Source organism: Mytilus trossulus, chromosome 5 (genome assembly GCF_036588685.1).
Source record: "Mytilus trossulus isolate FHL-02 chromosome 5, PNRI_Mtr1.1.1.hap1, whole genome shotgun sequence".
NCBI classification, from domain to species: Eukaryota; Metazoa; Mollusca; class Bivalvia; order Mytilida; family Mytilidae; genus Mytilus; species Mytilus trossulus.
Window position 1 is genome coordinate 61,336,532 of NC_086377.1, and position 25,577 is coordinate 61,362,108.

The following is a 25,577-nucleotide window of genomic DNA, read 5'->3' on the forward strand; positions in this document are numbered from 1 at the left end:
CTGGTTCCTTAAATGGAGGATAACAGTCAGAACTAGCATAGAGATGGATGGATACAAGGAAACCTTTGGGAATGACTGGTTCAATAAACAGGTCAGACAGGATTCAGACACCTGATTTGTTCTAAGACACATTTCAGCCAAAATTCAGAAAATTTCAGCCACATTCAGCTAATATTCAGAAATTATGGTTCATGAGGGTACAAGGAAACCGTTGGGAATGACTGGTTCCTTAGATGGAGGATAACAGTCAGAACTAGCATAGAGATGGATGGATACAAGGAAACCTTTGGGAATGACTGGTTCCTTAGATGGAGGATAACAGTCAGAGCTAGCACCAGTCAATACACAGACAGGAAACAGCTCTTTGAAAAGGAAACAAATCCCATGTAATAACGTACATAGTTTTTCCATCTTCAAATGATTAAAAAAGCAATTATTGACACCCCCCCAGGGTTGGTTCCAGCCATTTCTAAAGGGAGGGGGCTCCCACCCAGGATAAAAGGAAGGGTTCAAACTAGTTTATGTTTTCATTCAAAGGCATTGCTCATCAAAACAATTTTAAGGGTTCTCCAGAACCCAGTGTCTCGACGACTTTTGCTGTTAATCCCAGGCTCAACAAAAATGAAGGGGAAAAAATCAATAAAATATTCACCTCTCGATACTATCTTTTGATTGTAAGTAGCTTCTGCCCAAGTTTGGTAAAAATCCAGGATAGTTTATGAATCTAATAAATGTTTTAAAAACTTTAACTTCAGATTGTATTTAAGGTTAACTATATAAAAAAGAAGACGTGGTATGATTGCCAATGAGACAACTATCCACAAAAGATCAACAATTTGCAAAGCCCATACGGCATAGTCAGCTATAAAAGCTTAGTTTATATCAATTTCATTTTGGAGGGCCCTCATGGGGTTTTTGATTATGTGATTACTTGGCCGTTTTTTTAATGATTATTTGATTATTAAGCCAAATATTTCATGATTATTTGATTACTATAGGACTGTATTTTTAGTTTATGATTATTTGATTACTAAAGATAAGCAAATATTTAATGATTATGTGATTATATTGGCAAAAAAATGGTGATTATGTGATTACTAGGACCCCCCATGAGGGGCTTCATTTTGATTGTAAGTCACTGTAGGTCCATTTATAAGTAAAATACGGAAAAACAGAAACTAAATTTCCTTCTAGATACTAGCTTTTGATCATAGACATTAGCTTCTGTCCAAGTTTGTTACAAATCCAGAATATTTAAAAAAAGTTATTAATTTTTTTAAAACTTTTAACCACACAGTGAATGTATTCTATCCTGGCATTTATAAGTAAAATATGGAAAAATTAATTTGTTTTATTTACAAAATTTACTTCTGAATACAAATATGATCATAAACAAGCTTCTGTCGAAGTTTGGTAGATATCCAGAATAGTTTTAGAAAGTTGTTATAATTTCAAAAACTTTAACCAGAGCAAATATTTATGATCACCGAAGACGACGCAGCGGACAGATTGTAGGATTAGGCTAGGTCTCATTTTTTTTTAACTAAAGTTGAAGGCTCTACAAAAAGCATTAATGGTATTTTACATTTTCAGTTTCATGAAGTGAAATAATCAGCACTACACTATGCATAGTAATTTTTTTTTATTCGAATGGCATACCCGTAGTCAGGGGGGGGGGGGGGGGGGGGTTCGGACGAACCTCCCCTTGAAAACAAATAAGCACTGTTAAAGTCGATGTTCTGTACGAATTGTGACTGTTAAAGTCGAGTTTGTGAGTCCAACAAACCCCCTTTGGAAATTCCTGGCTACGGGCCTGAATGGCCTGTAAAAGATTCACTTATAATTCTTATAACAATACTTCAGGGATTGTTAGAGTAATTAGCTAAATTGGCATGTTTTAATTTCTACAGCATCTTCATCAGAATAAAAACTAAAGAAGAGTACAAAATGGTGAAGTGATAATTTGCACTTCACAATGTCTACAGGAGGAAAAATAATAAATAAAAAATAAAAGAAGGTATGGAAGTAAACTTTAAAAAGAATGTTAAATAAAATTTGTTGAATAGTGTAAATAAAATTTTGCAGAGGTACATGCTTCCAATTGGCTTCGCTCAGAGTTACTGCATCTAATTGGGACCACTCTGCCAGGGGTACTGCTTCTAATTAGCTTTAGCAGACAGTGGTATATATGTACTACTTCCAATCAGCTTCACAACAAGACAGAGGATGTGCTCCCAATTAGCTTCACTAAGAGGTACGTGCTTCCAATTGGCTTCGCTCAGACAAACATACTTCTTCCAGTGTTGAAATAGTATGGTAAGCAAGTCTGTACTATATCCAGTATAGAAAATGGTACATAATTGCAATTCAAATGTCGTCCAAATTTACAAAAACATATTTTATTTAACATTCTTGATCCAGTTCAAGTTCACATCTACCTTCACTTTAAAAAAGAAGATGTGGTATGATTGCCAATGAGACAACTATCCACAAAAGACCAAAATGACACAAACATTAACAACTATAGGTCACTGTACGGCCTTCAACAATGAGCAAAGCCCATATTGCATACTCCCTATTTGTAGTTTATCCTGATGGTGTCTCAATATGAAATGCGAATTATCATTACAGGATTCTGTGCTCTGCTTTAGTTTCAATCCTGATGAAGGAGCTATAGACACAAAAATAGGTATCTTATTCAATCACTGTAGCAATCCCTAGTCTTTTTCTTATCTTTTGATTGAAAGAAGCATCTGTCTAAAATCTGTCCAAGTTTTGTAAAAATCCACAATAGTTTATGAACTTAATAAATGTTTTAAAAGACTTTAACAGCAGACTGTATGTAATGTTAACTTGAAAAAAAAATAAGTCCATATATAAGTAAAAAACAGAAAAAACATGATTTTATTTTTACAAAATTTACTTCTGGATACTCTCTAATGATCATAAACAAGCTTTTATCCAAGCTTGATACAAATCTAAAAGAGTTTAAGAAAGTTATTAAAAATTTTAAAACTTTAACCACAGAGTGAATGTAATGTTTCCCAGGAGAAAAACTAAGTCCATATATAAGTGATAAACAGAAAAAAAGGAATTTTATTTTTACAAAATTTACTTCTGGATACTATCTTATGATCATAAACAAGCTTTTGTCCAAGCTTGGTACAAATCTAAAAGAGTTTAAGAAAGTTATTTAAAATTCAGAGTGAATATTCGTTGACGCCGACAACGGAATGTAGGATCGCTATGTTTCACTTTTTCAACTAAAGTCAAAGGCTCAACAAAAAGGGGGATCCAACCCCCAAAATCTGCCACTGTCCCCAAAGTATGGTACATGATCGAATTTGAACCTGCTTGGTAAATATAACTGATTGTGTGCAATTTTCAAAAGAAATTTAGGGGGAATTTTAAAAAGAAATATCAAAATTTTGTCTACAAATCATGATGAGCAATTGTTTTAAAATGTGACGAAAAAGTTTAAATAAAAAAAAATAGTTGTCATTATGTACTGATATTTATAAACCAAATAGTTACTTGATTTTTTTTAAATAGAATAAAAATTACACTGATTTTAGAAAAAAATATTATGTCAAATGGACAAAGAAGCCTTAATCAAATGGCCTGTTCTCAAAAGTAATTTTCAGAATCTTCAATATAAAATTAAAATTTGAAACCCGGGATATCCCCCTTACTTAAAAGTAATAGTTTTCAGCAAAGAAACAAACTAAAAATGTTGCTCAGATACAACATTTGAGGCTTAATGCTGAAATTTGATTACAAATATTTTGCAAGCAAGATTCATTATTATTGACAAGTTTTTCTGTTTTTTTTATTCATGGAAACCACAAATTCTAGTTTTTCACAAAAAAAAAATGTTGTGATTAGTATGGAGAATTTGTAAAATGTCTGAATGCTTATTTTTTGGGGTTATAGTTGCAAGAATGAGATATTTGAACCTAAAACAGATTTTACTACCGTTTAATACCTAATTAAGCCAAGGGATGATTATTTAAAATACTCTGGAAAATGATGATAGTTTCAGGAAACTCAGATTGAAGTTGTTTTTTTGTTGTTGTTTTTTTTTGGGGGGGGGGGGGGGGGGGGTATTTGAAATGATATAAATACTTGTTCTTCCCACTTGGTCAAAACATAAGTTGAATATAATTTAGATAAGCTGATTATAACTTTGAAATGTTTCTTTTACTTCACCATTACCTTGTTAGCAATCAGAGCTTTGATTAAACAGATACCCTGAAATAAATTTAAGTATATAACATTTTGGGTAATTATTCACAATACTAATTTCAATTCAATCTAATATACAAACATATATTTCATTTTTTTCCTTTCCAATACATCATAATATGTAAACTACCAGAACTTGATTTAAGACATATTGTTTCAAAAAATTATAAAAAGTTTTACTTTTTTACAGATTTAAAGTTTGAATTAGCTTTAAGCCTTTTTAATATTTAAATGACCATACAAATATCAAATACATTTCATTTCAGAATTACATAGAAAGATTCCCTTGAAAGTAGAACACTTGAAAACCATAACACCATCCAAAGAACAAATGAAAAAAAAACAAGAAATAACTAGACCTATAGCTACTGTAAGCCACTCCAAAGAGAAACTCTGTTATATGTTAGTAAGAGACGCAGCGCTCAAAGCACAATGTATTTCTGAAATGATTATTTAATATTTGCTTAGTCTTCAAAAAAAATATTTCAAGATGAACATTAATGTTCAGCTATGAAACTTTAATTGCAGCCGACTATGACCTAAATTTAGTTTGAAGTACAAATGTACTATGTTATTCTCAAATTTGACAATCAAAATGTATTGAAAACAGTAAAAAAAATATGGAAGTTGTTTAATTATAGTTCAAAAATTTCACTTTTATCCTTTTTAACTGATGTTCCACCAAAAATTGCATGAATTGCTTTACAGACCAATTTCAACCACCCAAAAGCACTGACAATACAAACAAGACAATGTTTTAAAAATGTTTTATAAATATCTGTTGATCATTTGATCTAAGGACCTTAAAATGTTTTACAACCTAATAAACCTCATCCTAAGTTATTTCAACTGGCCACAGACCACAATTAATTCCTCTATTAGTTCTTTATAACTTTTTGTCTCATTAAAAAAATTGCACCGATTCTTTTTGTCCAATTTTTTGTGTGTGTCATATATAGTACTAGTCCAAAAATATATCCAAAATTCAGAAAGATTGCTTTCACCCAACATACAAATTTAGCCAATACACATCCATACCCCTATAGGCAAGTCAAGAGATGTTCCGAAAAGTGTAAATATAACCTTTTTGCACCTGGCCTAATCACTCTTTCCTTGTTAAAATCAGTTAAAATAAAACATCCAAAAGTTTATTTCAGCTCTCTTCTTTCATTTCCACCCCAGAATAGCTAAGAAATGAATGAGAAAGGGAAAGAAAAAAGATAAAGAAAAAATACACTATAATTAAGGGGAACTATATTCGTGAACAACGAAAAGCGGGATCATTAATTGTGGTCTTGGGCCTATTAGGGGCCTAAAACTTGACCAATTCTAATCAAACTTGGCATGATTTTAGCTTAGTATATTATAAAACAGTTTACAAAGTTTCAAAGCCATATGATACCAAATAAAAAAAAATAGGCATTTTTTATATCTGAATTTTGGGTGCTAAATTGTGGCGTTGAATTAGAACAATTTCAACTATCAAATTTGAGCTGCTAAAAAACAAAAGAAACCAAAACTAACACTTTTTAATGTCTCTATGTATCAGTTAACATCTATTTAAAGCAACAGAAAGCATACTTCATGTATCAGACTTATGAAAGATGGCCAGAAGGTAAATTTATATGAGCCTGTGCTAAAAAATAGAGGTTTTCAAATAAAGTGAGGCCTTATATCAAATGTAATATGTTTCCCTTACAACAATTTTCTGGAGTTGTTAAGTTATCAAAAAAACTTTAACATGTTATAAATGCACTTTCAATGGAAATATAAGTTTCAAACAGCATAACACATGTGGATAAAATGGTCTTTAGCTATGTCTTGCTTAAAAAAACAGGTTGTCAATTTAGGCCGTTCCCCACGTTTGCATATTAAAAAGCATATAAATGATATGGGAGATGAATATATGCTTCTTTTTACTTAAATCTGTGCTTAGATATGATAAAACATGGAGCCTAGATGTAACAAGAATGTCACTTTCAACTATATATGTAGACAGTATGATCTGATGCAAAGTTTATTAACTTTACTGTTTATAACCTGAATGAAATTTCAGCCTCAAAAGGCCAATATTTTAACCACTAGCTATCCAACAGAAGAAAATAAAGGTAGCCTGTGAAACAGAAATTGTTAAACAACCAGTAATAAGTGTTTTTGATATAGATTCAGTGCAATCTGTTTAGGAATACAAATTTGAAGTGCTTAGAACTTCACATTTCACCTGCTGCATATACTGACCATTAGACTTAGACTATAAAAACAGCACATTTTGCACTCTTTTTATGTTTTTTATCTACTTTCTTTTGTGTGCAGAGTTCACAAATGAGTAAGAGAACTGAAATAAATACCACAAACACAAATAGATATCAGAAAAAAAACTCTCAGAGAGAAATTAAGCATGCAGTTTTGCAAAACTACTAAAAATATTGAAAAAGCTACATTTTAGGCATTTTAACCTGAAAAGTGACTTTTTCACAAAATTTCTATCAAATGAAAGTGAAAATCATTTCTTCTCATGTAGTTTGACAAATTAATACCTTTAGATCATTCAGAGAAGATGTCAAAGTAAAATTTCAAAATTTGCTGAAATGCACCTCTTAGGCCACAGACCACAATTAATTCCTCTATTAGTTCTTTATAACTTTTTGTCTCATTAAAAAAATTGCACCGATTCTTTTTGTCCAATTTTTTGTGTGTGTCATATATAGTACTAGTCCAAAAGTATATCCAAAATTCAGAAAGATTGCTTTCACCCAACATACAAATTTAGCCAATACACATCCATACCCCTATAGGCAAGTCAAGAGATGTTCCGAAAAGTGTAAATATAACCTTTTTGCACCTGGCCTAATCACTCTTTCCTTGTTAAAATCAGTTAAAATAAAACATCCAAAAGTTTATTTCAGCTCTCTTCTTTCATTTCCACCCCAGAAAAGCTAAGAAATGAATGAGAAAGGGAAAGAAAAAAGATAAAGAAAAAATACACTATAATTAAGGGGAACTATATTCGTGAACAACGAAAAGCGGGATCATTAATTGTGGTCTTGGGCCAACTATCACCATTTCTGCATTGATCAATTTAAAAAACTAGAGGCTCTAAAGAGCCTGTGTCGCTCACCTTGGTACATTTGTATATGTGAATATTCAACAAAGGACATCGATTCGTCTGAAATTTTCAGGGCAGATAGATCTTGACCTGATAAATGCTTTGGTTTTTGAGTTATAAGCCAAAAACTGCATTTTACCCCTATGTTCTATTTTTAGCCATGGCGGCCATCTTGGTAGGTTGACCGGTCACCGGACACAATTTTTAAACTAGATACCCCAATGATGATTGTGGCCAAGTTTGGTTTAATATGGCGCAGTAGTTTCAGAGGAGAAGATTTTTGTAAAAGATAACTAAGATTTACGAAAAATGGTTAAAAATTGACTATAAAGGGCAATAACTCCTAAAGGGGTCATTTGACCATTTCGGTAATGTTGACTTATTTGGAAATCTTATTTTGCTGAACATTATTGCTGTTTACAGTTTATCTCTATCTATAACATTTTTCAAGATAATAACCAAAAACAGCAAAATTTCCTTAAAATTACCAATTTAGGGGTAGCAACCCAACAACAGGTTGTTCGATTCATCTGAAATTTTCAGGGCAGATAGATCTTGACCTGATAAACAATTTTACCCCATGTCAGAATTGCTCTAAATGCTTTGGTTTTTGAGTTATAAGCCAAAAACTGCATTTTACCCCTATGTTCTATTTTTAGCCATGGCCGCCATCTTGGTAGGTTGACCGGGTTACCGGACACAATTTTTAAACTAGATACCCCAATGATGATTGTGGCCAAGTTTGGTTTAATTTGGCCTAGTAGTTTCAGAGGAGAAGATTTTTGTAAAAGATAACTAAGATTTACGAAAAATGGTTAAAAATTGACTATAAAGGGCAATAACTCCTAAAGGGGTCATTTGACCATTTCGGTAATGTTGACTTATTTGGAAATCTTATTTTGCTGAACATTATTGCTGTTTACAGTTTATCTCTATCTATAATATTTTTCAAGATAATAACCAAAAACAGCAAAATTTCCTTAAAATTACCAATTTAGGGGTAGCAACCCAACAACAGGTTGTTCGATTCATCTGAAATTTTCAGGGCAGATAGATCTTGACCTGATAAACAATTTAACCCCATGTCAGAATTGCTTTAAATGCTTTGGTTTTTGAGTTATAAGCCAAAAACTGCATTTTACCCCTATGTTCTATTTTTAGCCATGGCGGCCATCTTGGTAGGTTGACCGGGTCACCGGACACAATTTTTAAACTAGATACCCCAATGATGATTGTGGCCAAGTTTGGTTTAATTTGGCCTAGTAGTTTCAGAGGAGAAGATTTTTGTAAAAGATAACTAAGATTTACGAAAAATGGTTAAAAATTGACTATAAAGGGCAATAACTCCTAAAGGGGTCATTTGACCATTTCGGTAATGTTGACTTATTTGGAAATCTTATTTTGCTGAACATTATTGCTGTTTACAGTTTATCTCTATCTATAACATTTTTCAAGATAATAACCAAAAACAGCAAAATTTCCTTAAAATTACCAATTTAGGGGTAGCAACCCAACAACAGGTTGTTCGATTCATCTGAAATTTTCAGGGCAGATAGATCTTGACCTGATAAACAATTTTACCCCATGTCAGAATTGCTCTAAATGCTTTGGTTTTTGAGTTATAAGCCAAAAACTGCATTTTACCCCTATGTTCTATTTTTAGCCATGGCGGCCATCTTGGTAGGTTGACCGGGTTACCGGACATAATTTTTAAACTAGATACCCCAATGATGATTATGGCCAAGTTTGGTTTAATTTGGCCTAGTAGTTTCAGAGGAGAAGATTTTTGTAAAAGATAACTAAGATTTACGAAAAATGGTTAAAAATTGACTATAAAGGGCAATAACTCCTAAAGGGGTCATTTGACCATTTCGGTAATGTTGACTTATTTGGAAATCTTATTTTGCTGAACATTATTGCTGTTTACAGTTTATCTCTATCTATAATATTTTTCAAGATAATAACCAAAAACAGCAAAATTTCCTTAAAATTACCAATTTAGGGGTAGCAACCCAACAACAGGTTGTTCGATTCATCTGAAATTTTCAGGGCAGATAGATCTTGACCTGATAAACAATTTTACCCCATGTCAGAATTGCTTTAAATGCTTTGGTTTTTGAGTTATAAGCCAAAAACTGCATTTTACCCCTATGTTCTATTTTTAGCCATGGCGGCCATCTTGGTAGGTTGACCGGGTCACCGGACACAATTTTTAAACTAGATACCCCAATGATGATTGTGGCCAAGTTTGGTTTAATTTGGCCTAGTAGTTTCAGAGGAGAAGATTTTTGTAAAAGTTAACGCAGGACGACGACGGACGACGACGACGACGGACGACGACAGACGCCGGACGCAAAGTGATGAGAAAAGCTCACTTGGCCCTTCGGGCCAGGTGAGCTAAAAATGAAGAAATGAAATAAATGGGCATTCCACTCTGGGTTAATTTCCAACCTCTTTTTTTTAGCTTCAAATGTTGTTGCATATTAAATTATGGAGAGTTGTCTCATTGGCACTCATGCCACATCTTCCTATATCTATTAATTTAACTATTGAAATTGATGGGCAAACCATTTTGCTGCATTTCAGAAGAAAATTTTGTTCAATGGTTAAAAAGTGTTATGTAATCAAATTAAATCAATCTTCTTCCTTAATTTTATTATTTAATTTCCAGTTTTTAATGTATATTATAATTTGTATCTAAACATCACTAGTATGGCTGAATCTTTTTCTTTGATTTTTTTTGGGTCAAAATTCCAACTTCGTTGTTCTCATAAAGTGCTAAAGAAACATCTCTGTCATTTATGTATTCAAACTGAATATGATCTAAAAGAAAATACTTTTTGGTAATTTTTAAATATGAAATGAAAGTTATTCAAGAATTGAATAAGTACCACTTGTATTTATATCGGCATATTTATCTCAATATTTTTAAATTATGAGAAGGTGTCCATGGCTTTTTTTTAATCAAATGATCATTTGGCTATACAGTTATAAATTATTGGATGAAAACTTTTACAATAAAAAACTGCTTGACAAAATCTTCCAGAATCTTTGATGGTGAATTGTTGCAATAATCATAAATATTTTTTATTATTACAATATTAACTTATTTCAGAAATTCAAAATCATAATTCAATAAATCTGAACCAAATCATATTTTCCCCAATTACTAAATTCTCTGCGGACATATCTTAATTTACAAGCAAAAATGAGTTTTTTTTACCACTTCCCACGGTTAAAATATACATGAAATTGATCTTGGCATAGTGTACCTGAATTTTACTTCACAAATTTAGAGTAAAATTGCATCACTTAGTTGAAATACCATATCGTATTGATACCCTCATTTCATACAAATTACCTCCCCTTTTTTTTAGTGAATTTTTATTTCACTACTCAGTGGCGAATCCAGAACTTTTCATGAGGGGGCCCGTACCAGTCATGCTACAGTGATTCCTTATACAATTAACAAAATTTTTCACACAAAAAGGGGGGGGGGGGTGCAAGGCTCCCTGAATCCACCTATGCTACTGTCATTCAAGATATCAGTGTTTTCATGTAAACCCGAGTCATAAATTGTTATTTTACCTTATAGTATCTGTAAAAAACAATACAATATTATATTGTGGAACAGTTCAATTGTAAAAATACACAGAAGCACATCTTAATTTACTCCCAAAAATATAGAAATTTGTTATTTGTAATCTTTTATTTAACATATTTATTAATTTGGTTATGCATGAAAAAGGTTTTAACATTTCTTTTTGTATTCGTTAATTGAAGAAAATTAACATTTCCATTTTTTTTTTTATTCAAGAATTTAATAACTTATTATTTTTGACAGTTCAATAGAAGTTAAAAAGTTTCCAAGAAGTTTAACAATTTGAAGAACGAGATTAAAAAAACACAAAAAAATAATGTTGCATTTTGACAATTTTTGATAGAATAAATGGAACAATGAATGAAAAAAACCATTTAACTTTGCCAATTTGTAAATCAGTTAACACATCAAATAATTGTTACCATTCTGTAGTGCATGTGATCAACCATCTTCTTTGTTTTGATTGGTGTTTGGCGCCTGAGATTATCCCTGTTCTTTGTTTTTATTGGTGCTTGGCGCCTGAGATTATCCCTGTTCTTTGTTTTGATTGGTGCTCAATATTATACCTGAGATCATCCCTGGTCTTTGGTTGGGTTGGTGCTCTTTGCCCTAGTTCATGCTTATTCTTTGTTTTTGGTTGGTGCTCAGTGCCTGAGACCATCCCTTGTCTTTGGTTTGGTCAGTGCTTGGTGCCTTAGAACCTCTCAGGTCTTTGGTTGGGTTAGGGAGCTACCATTTGATTTTTATGGGGGGGGGCTAGGATGAAATTTGAAAAAAAAGGCAGGACAGGATTTTGAGTTAAAAAAAAAGGCAGGATGAGTAACTTGGCAAAAAAAAAAAGGCAGGATGACAATTGTTGTAAAAAAGTCAGGATAAGCTAAGAAAAAAAAAGGCAGGACCGAATAGACTGAAAAATAAAAAGGCAGGACAGAGATTACAAATAAAAAAAAAGGCAGGACACAATTTTTCATCCTAGCCCCCCCCCCATAAAAATCAAATGGTAGCTCCCTTAGTCCTTTGGTATCTTCCTTTTTTGTGTATGATCTTGTTAATCACTATACCTGACTGTTTGAATTTTGAGGATAATTGTAAAATACTATTAGAGAGGCCCCTCATGGGGGGGGGGGGTCCTAGTAATCACATAATCACCATTTTTTTGCCAATATAATCACATAATCATTAAATATTTGCTTATCTTTAGTAATCAAATAATCATAAACTAAAAATACAGTCCTAGGTAATCAAATAATCATGAAATATTTGGCTTAATAATCAAATAATCATTAAAAAAACAGCCAAGTAATCACATAATCAAAAACCCCATGAGGGCCCTCATTAGAGATATGTTATTCCCAGATGTTCCAGGACATGGATACCTTTTTGATTACACTGTGTGTGCTGCATCAATAAAAAAAACCCATGAAAATAAGATGTCTCATGTGAAATTTTGTGAGGTAAGATATTTCTTGTGTTTCAGAGTTTTCTGTCTTAAATTACACAGTAAATACTTCTGATTGATTTGTTCTGTATGTTTTATCTCATTGACAAAAACGCACAAAAAGACAAAAATAATAAATATTGTATACCTATACATCTTTGTAAGAACTCTGAAATTGATATGAAGAAGAAAGATTAGTTATTTGTCACTTCCATAAAAAATGGACATACAGAAGTCTATATGTCACTCTTCTTCTGTCACAACATAGCCATACTCTAGGGTGTATGACTGAGGTTGCATCTAAAACAAAAACAAATTTGAAAATTATTAGTGTTTGAGAATGTTGGTGTCACTTCCATCAAATGAATCCATGACTGAAACATCCTCTCGGCTGCATCTGCAAAAACAAATCTGTAGTGTTGTGGAGAACGTTGGTGTCACTTTCATCAAACGGGCCCTTTAACAAGCTCATGGTAGAGTGATCTTGTTACTATTGCATAGTGCTGCGGAAACTCTTTGCTACCCTCCCTGGCCTAGTACAACGGAGTCTATTCAAGGTCTATGACTGTAACATCCCACTACTGCAATCTGCAAAAATCAAAATTATAGAATTAATAATCTGTTGGTGAACTCTGAAATGAAATATAATTATAAAATATACATTTAAGAATAATAATATAAAATCTATTTAACATTAATTTTTTTTCATTGAGGTAAATTGCAAAAATTAAATATGTACTCTTTTTTAAATTAACTTTTTTTACCTTATTTTTCATTAAAATTAAGCAATGTTACTGATGCAAAAATACCAAAATAATTGTCATTTGGCTCAATCTGCTTTTTTGTTACCTTTTCTGACATAGCACACAGACTTCTTTTTAGATGAGTTTTACTGTGCAAAACGCTTAGTGTGTTTATTTTTTCAATGGCTCCTAGAGATATAGGTGTGGGTTGATATCTCTCAAATCTGTTTAACCCACTATATTTATGCACCGGTCCCTTGTCAGAAGCTTGTTTTTTTTTCAGTTCATTTATATATATTTTTGAGTTTAGTATGACATCTACTTTCACTGAACTAGTACACTTTTTTTGTGTAGGGGCCAGCCTCAGGATGCTGTATTTTCTTGCTGAGTGTTGAAGAGCCATTAGTGGCCATCGGCTGTTTATAACTCTTTGGTTGGGTTGCTGTCTCTGACAATCGTTTCAATTTTGTATAAGATTCCTATTTTTTGTTGGAAAAAACAGTCACGAAAACTGTACTATATAGTAGCTACTTTGTTTCATTTTTTTATATTGACATTCTGTTCTTTTTATTATCTGACCAAGCTATTAGCAACCATCTACTACAATGCATGGTTCCTATTAAATGTTGCATGTTTACTTGACAAAAAATAATATAATTTACAAAAAGTATAATTTACAAAAAAAATTATAATTTAAAAAAAAAATCAAAATGAGGTTGAATTATAGTTTTGGAAAAAAATCAAATTAGTAATGTTTTTGTGCTCATTTTTATAAAATTTAACTTAACAGACTGGCCATATTACTTCATTTTCCCACTTTAATCGATGTTTATCAAAAACGACGTGCTGTGATTGGTTGTATTTATCATCTGATCATAGCAAATGCCTCTAAGTGATAAATTATCTAAATGTATTTTTTTCAAGCTTTTAAAAATGGAGTGAAAGGTGGCTAAAATACACAAGATAATTAAGTATTTTTTATAACAATTACAAGCCCCTAAGTGTGTGTAACATATCAAACCCTTAAGCTTAGCTTTACAAATTTGATGGATTCTTAATGTAAGAGTGAAAGTGGCAAGCTCCTTGTGAAAAAAGCATTTATATTCTCAGTGGCGGATCCAGAAATTTTGATAAGTGGGGGCCCACTGACTGACTTAAGAGGGGGCCCGCTCCAGTCACGCTTCAGTGATTTTCTATATAAGCAACCAAATTTCTTCCCAAAAATGGGGCCCGTCCCCCCCTAAATCCACCTCTGATTCTATTTTACAAACCATAACTTAAGCCTTGCTATCAACAGTAAATTTCGTGAAAACTTTATCAAAAATGAGAGTCAAAACTTCTTATCACTAAGAAAAGATTATATTCTGTTTTGTTCAAACTCATTATCACTCTGAAGAAACTAAAAAAAAACACAGTCAAAGTCAATCAAATGTTTAGCATTGACAGTCAAAGTCAATCAAATGTTTAGCATTGACAATGCATATAACATTTCAATGAAACTAACGTACATAAGGTTCTTTGTGACTCAAGAGGTGAAAGCCAATAAAACAACCAACAATGACGAAAAGCTTTCCATGTCCCAAACAAAGTTGTCACTAGGTCAATAATGCCATTCAATTTCAATAAACACTTTGTTCGTCTTCGTCAAAATCAAAGTGCAGTGCTAGTGAATTTGTCTCAACAGAGTAGAAATGAGTAAAAAAATAAAAAAAAATTTTTTGAAATATTTGGACATTTATAAATTTATATTTATTTCAAGATGTAGGACACACATTGGACATTTTAGTGTGCTGATTAGGGTCTTCATGCTGTGGTATTTTGTTAGAAGAATGGCATTCTACATCTTGGAAATTATTTTGAAAAATGAAAAAATAATTCTTTTGTTGATGTAAGCATGGCAAAAGGCAAAACAATTTCTGTATTTCTTTTATCTTAGTTATCAATTATAGATGTGAGGGGGGATAGGACCTTTATTGGGACTCCAAGATCAGGTGTTTTTAAGCACAGGATTTCGGGATACAGGAAATCTTTGTTCGAGATGTCGAGATTTAAATTTATTTAAATTCAGGACCTCAGGAATTCGTGTTTTTAAGCCCAGGATTTCGGGATCAGGACCCCTCTTTAAGTTTTCAGAATTATGATTCATGTGGTCACAATTATATCCCATTAATTAAAGGTAAGCCTCATCAAAACAGTTCCATACACTTGTTCAATTTTGAAAAATGACCAGAGCAACTGAATTAATTTTAAAGACCATTGAGGTAGTGGCCATTTTCCTCAATAAAAAGAGTGACACTTTTTCTTTTGCAGGGGAGTCAGGATTTCCAAATATTTTGTTGTTTGTTAATTGCATCTGGCATTTTTTTTTTAATAAAACATAAATTATAGCTTATTTAAAATTTGAAACCCCTCAATTTAAAAAGTTTTCTGTATAAAATTTTGTAGTTTGGTTAGGCATTGCAAAAAACGGACTCAAGCTTTATATAAAAAAAATGGTTTCACCCCGCAACATGCTCATGTGCTTAGTAGGTCAGATATTGGTGTGTATGTAAGTTATTTGTTAGTCTGTTCATTTTATTCACAAATATTTCAGACTTTGGATGATTTACAAAAATTAAGTATTGTATCATCAGACTATAATAGTTGAAGTCCTCTATTAAAATGTCTATTTATTTTCATTTGGTCGCTGTCTTGTTGGTGTATACCCTATATCCCCCATTTTTCATAATGATGCATAATATTTAACCAACAAAAAGAATACTCACCAAGTATAATTTTAGATGAGGTTCTTACCATACTCTTTGGTAACCCCAAATATACTTAATACATTGCTTACTCTTCAAGGTCATTGGATACGGTTCTTCTTTTGCTTACTCTTCAAGGTCATTGGATACAGTTCTTCTTTCTGCTCAGTTGTTTGGTTCCTACAAAATATCATTTTATTTTTGGGAGCTACCATTTGATTTTTATGGGTGGGCTAGGATGTCCTGCCTTTTTTTATAGCCTGTATTTTTATTTTTCACTCTGTTCAGTCCTGCCTTCTTTTTTTTTAGTTTATCCTGACTTTTTTAGTTTTTTTTACCTAAATTGTCGTCCTGACTTCTTTTTTTTTGCAAGTGTCTCATCCTGCTTTTTTTTTTACTCAAAACTCTTGTTCTGCCTTTTTTCAAATTTCATCCTAGCCCCCCATAAAAATCAAATGGTAGCTCCCTTAATATATATGAAAGGATTGAAACTTAAAACTGTATTGTTCATCATTCTTTATAAAATATTTATTCAATCTAAGACAGTAGCATGTTTTCCCTGGTACACCTCCTTATTGTCATATTTCACCTCATTTCTAATATATTTATTTTAAGAAAGATATAACTAAACACCAATATTATCCTGTAAAACAAACCACAAAATTTTAATCAATACATACCCGAGTAATCATTTCCAATGCTGCAAAGCTTCATCATTAACTGATTGATGAAATGCAGCTGGCTGATTCTCTAATCATTGTAATGTTGACTATACAGACTGATTCTCTAATCATTGTAATGTTGACTATATAGGCTGATTCTCTAATCATTGTAATGTTGAATAAATAGGCTGATTCTCTAATCATTGTTGACTATACAGTCTAGGTGTCTGTAGGTCTTTACATTTCTATGGTTCAACAATTCATCAAAATAAGACTGATAAAAGTCTTGTTAATTCTCTGAAAAAAAAATGTTATTTACTTTTATATAAAAAATGTATTTGGAAGGTATTGCTATTAAACAAATTCAGTTGGTAAAACATGTGACATATCTGTAAACGGGAGCGATGAGAGATCAGTTTCTAACATGTTTAATTAGATTGAAATAAAGGGACCCCATTGGAAACAAGCTTAAGAGCTTTCATGGGTTATCCCTGATAAAATATCAGCAAACTTTTTCATACATTTAAGCCTAATATTAAAGGATACTGCACTCATAATAAATGCCAATATATTTGACTATATAATATGTGTTAGTATTGTCTTTATGTCTTTATGTATCGTATATATTGTGTATTGTAATTATGAATATGCTTCATTTTGCTTAATATTTTATTGAATAAATATTAGTATTATTATATTATAATTATTAACAAAAACTTGCCCTTATGGCAAAATATTTTAAACAACAGTTAAATCTAAAACATCACACAATGAACCTGTTTTAAAATTTTAATTTTAACCACGAAAACCAAAAACTTTATCTTGATTTATACAGCTGATTTCATTTAGGGTGTAGCCAAAGGTAATATCTCTGATAAGCTTGCTTGTTAGCTGAACTGTGAAGTCATTGTCAGGTTAAGAGTAGACTAGTCTGACAGATATCCGATCTGTCTGTTGGACTAGACTACTTGAAAAGGAGCTACACACTCTATGAAATCGGCTGTAAGTAAGACCAGGATCAAGGACAATATAAGGAAGAATTCTTCTACCTTTTGAATTATGGCCTATTTATCATGTTTATAAATACAAATATTATACTTAAGACTGCATCTACTTGTTAACTGTAAACTTGATCGAAATATTAGTCCATATATCAGTAAAATACGAAAAAATAAAAAAATAAATATTTTCAAAACTTTGCTATCGATAGTTTAGCAAAAAATGTGCTATCTTTATTTTCAGTTGGTGCAACTTTTACAAACATCAAGATACTTGCTATATCTAAGTAGACTTGTTTTGTAGTAACTCGATGCATGCTCTACAGTTTATTAATTTTTATTTATTGCGATGTCAATGAACACGATTGGTTGGTTGATTGATAGTTGGTTGATTGATGTCCAGTGGCAATTATTACAAATCAAATCAAATCAAATCAAATCATTATTACATGCATGAGGGGGATAGGGCCTTTATCGGGACTCCGGGATGTTTTTAAGCTTGGGATTTCGGGATTGACCCTTTCTTGATCAGACCCCTCTTACCCCCTCTGATGCATATTCAGGACGATCAATGAACACAGGCCAACTTATTAAATTTCATCAGATAGTCTTCTGTATCATATCTTAAGATTCATCATATTAAACCTTTTGGCTAATTATGGCCGTATTTGCACCACAAATTTTACTTTGAGTACAGACAAACCTATGCACCTGCAAAAGTTTTAAGGGATGGCAGGAACTAGATATATAAATTTTAAATGCATTTTATATTTTAGAAAATTTAAAACTTTACTAGATTCTGCTATCCATTTTTTTTCGTTCCTGCAGAAGGTGTCAAAATAAACTAAGTTGGGAAAGAGGTTCGAGAATCTCCCCTCACATAATTCAAAATATCTAATGTTTTACATTTAAGGCATAATCTCTGCTCTCTAGGAATATTAGTATGTCTGCCTTTTTCTATATATATATATATTTTAAATCATGGTCACTAATTCTTAGTTTTGTTATAATTTTCTATAAGTAAAGTTTGATGTTCTTAAATAGTCTTCAAAACATAACTTTTGTTTAAGATTCTTATATAAATAAAGTTTACTTTTTTCATCAATGTTTTGCATCTAATCATGTATCAAATTTTCAAAGAAGTTTTAATAATACATGTTGTGAGTAGTATTAATTTAAATGGACAATAGATGGACAATAGACATCTGCAGATAATAGGCGATTTAAACTGTGTAACTGAGTGGACTGTTTCAAATGAAACTCGGGTGTCTGTTTATTTTCCTATCTTCTGCAGACTGGAAAAAACTGGACATCAAAATTAAGATTTTCTGAAACGTAGACTTCCTCAGTTCATATATTCTCAATCTGTCCATGCTATACATCATTAAGGGATACCTATATATATATACAAAATATTAATAAAAATCTTAATTTCAATTTTATTAAATTGCAGTCCACTATAACACTTAAGCATTTGACTGTTCTTTTAAATAGCAGTCTACCAGTCATTATAAAAATCACCATAAAGTATATTAATGATTGTCTGTTATTAAGAACATCTGTATAACTTGTATTTCTTTTAATATGCAATGCCAACCTAATTTTTGTTTGTGTTCTTTTTTCAATTGTTCATGAACATTAATAATGTGTTAACTGTTGATATCTATAGCCTTTTTTCTTCTTTGCTGTGAATACCACTGTCACTCTAATATAATTGTAAAATTTAACTATTGTAAGTTTATTGTCTTAATTTTGTATGCCATAACCATTTAATGTAAATGTGTTTGTGCGAATAAAATATTGTCTATTGTCTATTGTCTATATCTTTTAAATATCTAGTTCCTGCCATGCCATAAAACTTTCCTAGACGTACCAGTTTGTCTGTACTCATAGTAAATTTTGAGGTGAAAACACAAATATGTCAATTCCTAATATGATGAACCTTAATTTTCGAAAAAGATTTCAAAAGTCGTGTTTTGATCCATATAATGAAAATAATCTGTGGAAAATACCAAGGGGTTAATATCTACCTTGAGTATACATGTGTGTTTCACAAACAGTTTCACAGATCACATCAAATCTTTTGCTTTTGTAAACTGTGTCCATCTTGTTCGTTATAAATTGGAAACAATTCGGCGGGAAGTTTTCCACTGGTCAAAAATAAAGGGTCTAGAAACTTCAAACCAATGAAAACTCACAAAATAAGACACACCCTCGGTATTAAAAGTGCTCACAAAGTTTATTTGACAACAGCCTTTTTTTAACAATAAAAATTTAGATCTCAAATCGAGCATAAAAAGTTGTGATAATACATACATTTGATATAAAAAAATGACTTGTTAATTAATATCTTTTTATCCTATGCCCCACCTCATTATAAAGTCGGTTAAAGAGCTCACCAGAGCTCATGTTTTTTCTCTGTTATAATGTATATATATGCCGACTCTAAATAAAATTTACTTACTTACTTACTTAAAGTACGTACGTGCATGATCTTCTATAGTAAGAAATAAGTATATTCTTGTCATTTTATCATTTAAACGGTAAACTATGGAACGCCATCACCTGCCTTATAAGAAGAAACTACTATGACATGATGCAAATGTTGCTTGTAAATAAAAACATGATGTGAATTCTCCTTTACATGATGTGAATTCTCCTTTATAGCCGGGATGTGAATTCTTCATTACATTATGTGAATTCTTCTTTACATGGTGTAAAATCTTCTTTACATGATGTGAAAACTCCATTACATGATGTGGTTTCCTTTTTAGGCAGCATCCATTTGATTTTCGGGGGGGGGGGGGCTATGGATTTTTTTCTGTACAAACTTTTTTTTCGCCTTCGGGCCGGTGAAGAACAAACTACTTTTTTAGCGACAAACCGAAAACATCAATTTTAGCATTACATATAGTGGCAGCTGAGGGTGAAACAAACAATTTTTTTTTTCAGGGTCCAAAACAAAATTATTTTTTTTTCACCAAAAACTGGAAACAATTTTTTTTTCCAAATGAAAATAGCCCCGCCCCCCAGAAAATCAAATGGTTGCTGCCTTACAGAATATTTTATTTCCAATTAAAGGGCCCTATATAAAGAGCTTTCATGACATTACAAACAAGTACGTAAGATTAGACATAAATTAGAGACATATAATATAAGAAAACAACATTGTTTAATACTGATGTGAAAACTTCATTACTATACATGATGTGTTTTCCTCTTTACATGATGTGAAAACGTCATGTTACGTGTTGTGGTTGTTTCATTACCTAATTTGAAAGTTTAATTACATGATGCGAAAATTTCTTTACGTTATGTTACAATATCTTTATGTCGTATATATATTTCTATTACAGTATGCCAAAATATATACATCGTAATTTATGACAAAAGTGTGTCAGAAATCATATCTGATATTCTTCCTCAGTCGTATTAACAACTGAACAAAGAAATAACACGACAGGTGCCGTATACGGTACAGGAAATGCTTACCCTTCCGGAGCACCTGATTTCACTGCCGGTTTTTAGTGGAGTTCGTATTGTTTCTTAAATATTATTTATAACTGTTGATGTAAATGTCCTTTGGTTTAGTGAAATTTTGTTTACTCCTTGGTTTTGATTGTTATTGTCTTGTTATTAATTAATTGATTTATTGTATCAGATTTTGATAGACCTAACTATAAAGCTTTACTACAACTATCAAATAAACCTAACATGACGATAATGCGGTCAAGGTCATATAAACCAAACAAGAAATGTACCCCGTACGATCATTCAATACACTAATGAGGCCCCTCATGGGGGGGGGGTCCTAGTAATCACATAATCACCATTTTTTGCCAATATAATCACATAATCATTAAATATTTGCTTATCTTTAGTAATCAAATAATCATAAACTAAAAATACAGTCCTAGGTAATCAAATAATCATGAAATATTTGGCTTAATAATCAAATAATCATTAAAAAAACGGCCAAGTAATCACATAATCAAAAACCCCATGAGGGCCCTCAATCATTCAATACACTAATGATAGTTGATCTATTGCTTATAGTGCAGTGGCAGATACAGGATTTTTTTATAAGTGGGGGCCCACTGACTGACCTAAGAGGGGGCCCGCTCCAGTCACACTTCAGTGATTCCCTATAAAAGCAACCAATTTTTTTCCTAAAAAAGCCCCCCCCCCCTAAATCCGCCTCTGTAGTGTCTAAGAAATAGACTTACTAGTAACTAAAAAAAACCTAAACATTGACCAATGAAACATGAAAATGAGGTCAAGGTCAGATAAACCATACCAGGCAGACATGTACAGTTTACCTTCCATACAACAAATATAGTGGACCTATTGCCTATTGTTTAAGAAAACAGACCGAAACACAAAACACTGAGCAACGAACCTTGAAAATGGATTCAAGGTTAGATGACACCTGCTAGCTAGACAAGTACACCTTACAATCATTCCATACAACAAATATAGTAGACCTATTGCATACAGCATAAGAAAAACGCACCAAAACACAAAAACTTAACTAGAACCACTGAAGAATGAAAATGAGGTCAAGGTCAGATAACACCTGCAAGATGGACATCTACACCTTACAATCATTCCATAAACAAAATATAGGTGACATTGTTTATAGTATCTGATATATTGACTTAACCTTGTTCACTGATCAATGAAATAAGGTCAAAGTCATGTGAAAATCATCTGACGACATGAAGACCTTGCAAGTCAACAACCAGACACAAGAAAAGCTTTTATTGTTGTTCTTCAGTATCTTAGGGAGCTACCATTTGGTTTTATGGAAAAGGGGGGGGGGGGGGGGGGGGGGCTAGGATGAAAACTTTTTCCTGCATTTTTTTTTAGCTGTAATCTCTGTCCTGCCTTATTATTTTTCACTCTGTTCGGTCCTGCCTTCTTTTTTTTATAGTTTATCCTGACTTATTTTTAACTAAATTGTCGTCCTGACTTTTTTTTTGCAAGTGTCTCATCCTGCCTTTTTTTTTACTCAAAACTCTTGTCCTGTCTATTTTTTTTCAAATTTCATCCTAGCCCCCCCCCCCCCCCCCCCCTTTCTATAAAAATCAAATGGTAGCTCCCTTAGTCACAGTGGGGTTATTGAATCTACTCTATTTTTTAGCAGAATAATTTGCTTGATTCATTCAAATTTCATTAGTCTTTCTTCTTTTATGTTAGTTTCAGAGGAAATGCTATTATAATTCTTGAGGTTTTCCCAGGTTGGATGTACCATTGAAATCCAGATTGAAAATATCTACTGCTCTACATGGATATAGGAAGATGTGATGTGGGTGTCAATGAGACAACTCTCCGTCCATGTAACAATTTAAAAAAAAAAGGTAAACCATTATAGGTCAATGTACGGCCTTCAACACGAAGCCTTGGCTCACACCGAACAACAAGCTATAAATGGCCCAAAAATTACTAGTGTAAAACCATTCAAACGGGAAAACCAACGGTCTTATCTATATAAAACTAGAGGCTCTAAAGAGCTTGTGTCGACTCGCTCACCTTGGCATATGCATATGGCATAAACAAAGGAAGCAGACAGTTCATGACAAAATTGTGTTTAGGTGTTTAGGTGATTGTTATGCATCTTCCTTTACTGAACATTCTTGCTGCTCACAATTATCTCTATCTATAATGAACTTGTCCGTGTAGTTTCAGTGGAAAATGTTAGTAAAAATTTACAAATTTTATGAAAATTGTTAAAAATTGATTATAAAGGACAATAACTTCTTAGGGGGTCAACTGACCATTTTGATCATGTTGACTTATTTGTAAATCTTACTTTGCTGAACATTATTGCTGTTTACAGTTTATCTCCATCTATAATAATATTCAAGATAATAACCAAAAACAGTAAAATATCCCTAAAATTACCAATTTAGGGGCAGCAACCCAACAATGAGTTGTCTGATTCATCTGAAAACTACAGAGCAGATAGATCTTGACCTGATAAACTATTTTACCACTCGTCAGATTCGCTCTAAATGCTTGGGTTTTTGAGTTACAGGCCAAAAACTGCATTTTACCCCTATGTTTTATTTTTGTACATAGCGGCCTTCTTGGATGGTTGGCCGGGTAAAAAAACACAAATTTTAAACCAGATACATCAATGATGATTGTGGCCAAGTTTGGTTAAATTTGGCCCAGTAGTATCAGAGGAGAAGATTTTTGTAAAAGTTAACGCCGGATGCCAAGTGATGAGAAAAGCTCACTTGGCCCTTTTGGCCCGGTGAGCTAAAAATGACAAAACGAGAAACAGGTGAAAATTACATAAACAAACGACAACTACTGTACATCAGATTTGAAATGTATGAGCATTCAAGCATGCTATTACACTAGTAAAACAATTTGGATGTGTTGAAACTGGGTTAAAACAAGTGGAAACAAAGGATATAGAGCTTTTTTTTTTTCAACTGTTCTATAAAAACTAGTAAACTAGTTTGGGGAGCAAATACGAATTTTGTTGGAGTTCTTGTTGCTTAATCTAGTATCTATGCAATGTGTGTACTATTATTTGTGTTTCTTTTTTAGCTATGATGTTGTCAGTTTATTTGCTAACTATGAGATTGTATGAACCTCTGGTATCTTTTATTCCAGATAATTTCCCACAGAACTACAGTTCATAAATTCTGCTGTTCCAGAACTTTTCCTAAGGGGGGCCCGCTCCAGTCATGCTTCAATGATTCCCTATACATGTATAATCAACCATTTTTTTCCCACAATAGGATCCATCTATGTGCTCTGTTGGATCACTAATATCTTGTACCATAATAACCCATGCAATACTTTACATATTCCATATTTTTGTTTACCTGGTTTTGGACTAAGTTCTTCATATCTGTGTGTAAGATGGCGATGGATGGGTCTAAATTGTTGTAGCTGCAACATTGTCCTCTCTTCCTGTATTATGCTATCCCTGATATTTTAGTTACCATGGAGAAGGACCTTCAAATCCTTCAGGTGTAATACCACCATTGATTTTTCCCTATTAGTCTTTGTTAAATTGGTACTTTTAAAAAAATTGTACAGTATTTACCTTTATTTCAACCAAAGAAATACTTTGCATGTGTAAAGTTTAATCCTTTCCAGTGATACAGTGAAAATTTCACACAACATTTCATTGCATATAAGAAAATAATCATCACCGGAAGTAAACAACCCAATTTTTACACTATTATTTACTGGTTACCTGCTTTGCTAGCTATGTAACCTCAACGTTCCAAAATATTTTATAAGACCATCAAATAAAAAAAGAAGGATGCTTTCAGACATCCAACATACATATTTACGACTCAGAAAAATTTAAGTGCGTTGAAATGCAGGGTTAATTTTCTACAACTGTCAAATTCAAAGGAATATTTTTCTAGGCCTACTTTTGTATGCAACCGGATGTGACGTACCATGATTTGGTGGAGGAGCATCTGAGATTTTGTCTGGGATTTGTATTGCTCAGTTTAGTTTTCTGTAGACAGATGTTGGGGTTTTTCTTTTTTCTATTTATTAGTCATTGTATGTAAATTCAGAAGTTAAAGCGAGGTTTCAATTATTGCGAAAAATGCGACTGAGTTGAAAATGCAATAATTTAAACTCGCATTTTGAAATATTATATATGAATTTAACAGAATTTTTCTCAAAATCAAAAAAATTAAAATCGCATTTAAATCTAAAATGACAAAATTGCAATAATAAATGCACCCAATAATTTCTGAATTTACAGTACAATGTTTATATCATACAAAGGATATATATGTCAAAGATATTTTTCAATCAGCAGTGGATGGCTCAGAAAATGGTTTTAAAGTTCACTAACAATGTAACAAAATTTTGTACAAAATGAAGAGTTATCTCCCCTTTTCATTTTAATTTCATTGCTTTCTGTGTATTTTTTTTCTCTTTATTTGTTGCAGTTAATAATAAATCAAAATTTAACTTGGGGAAAGAATGAATTTGTGATATGAAATGAGAAAAATTTGAAATGTGCCATCTACTGCCTGGTTTTTCCAAGTTGAG

At 32.2% G+C, this 25,577-nt stretch overlaps 1 long non-coding RNA gene across 2 annotated transcripts; it reads right to left on the reverse strand.

The window, feature by feature from the left end:
* Positions 1-11,967: 11,967 nt before the first annotated feature.
* On the reverse strand, positions 11,968-19,668 carry LOC134719012 (uncharacterized). Of its 2 annotated transcripts, XR_010107486.1 has the most exons (4): positions 19,568-19,668; positions 16,558-16,836; positions 15,899-16,057; positions 11,968-12,978 (listed from the first exon to the last, which is right to left on the reverse strand). It is a non-coding gene; the product is annotated as an uncharacterized LOC134719012 (long non-coding RNA). The 2 variants fall into 2 exon arrangements; XR_010107485.1 differs by lacking the exon at positions 11,968-12,978 and having other exon boundaries at positions 14,452-16,057.
* Positions 19,669-25,577: the final 5,909 nt, after the last annotated feature.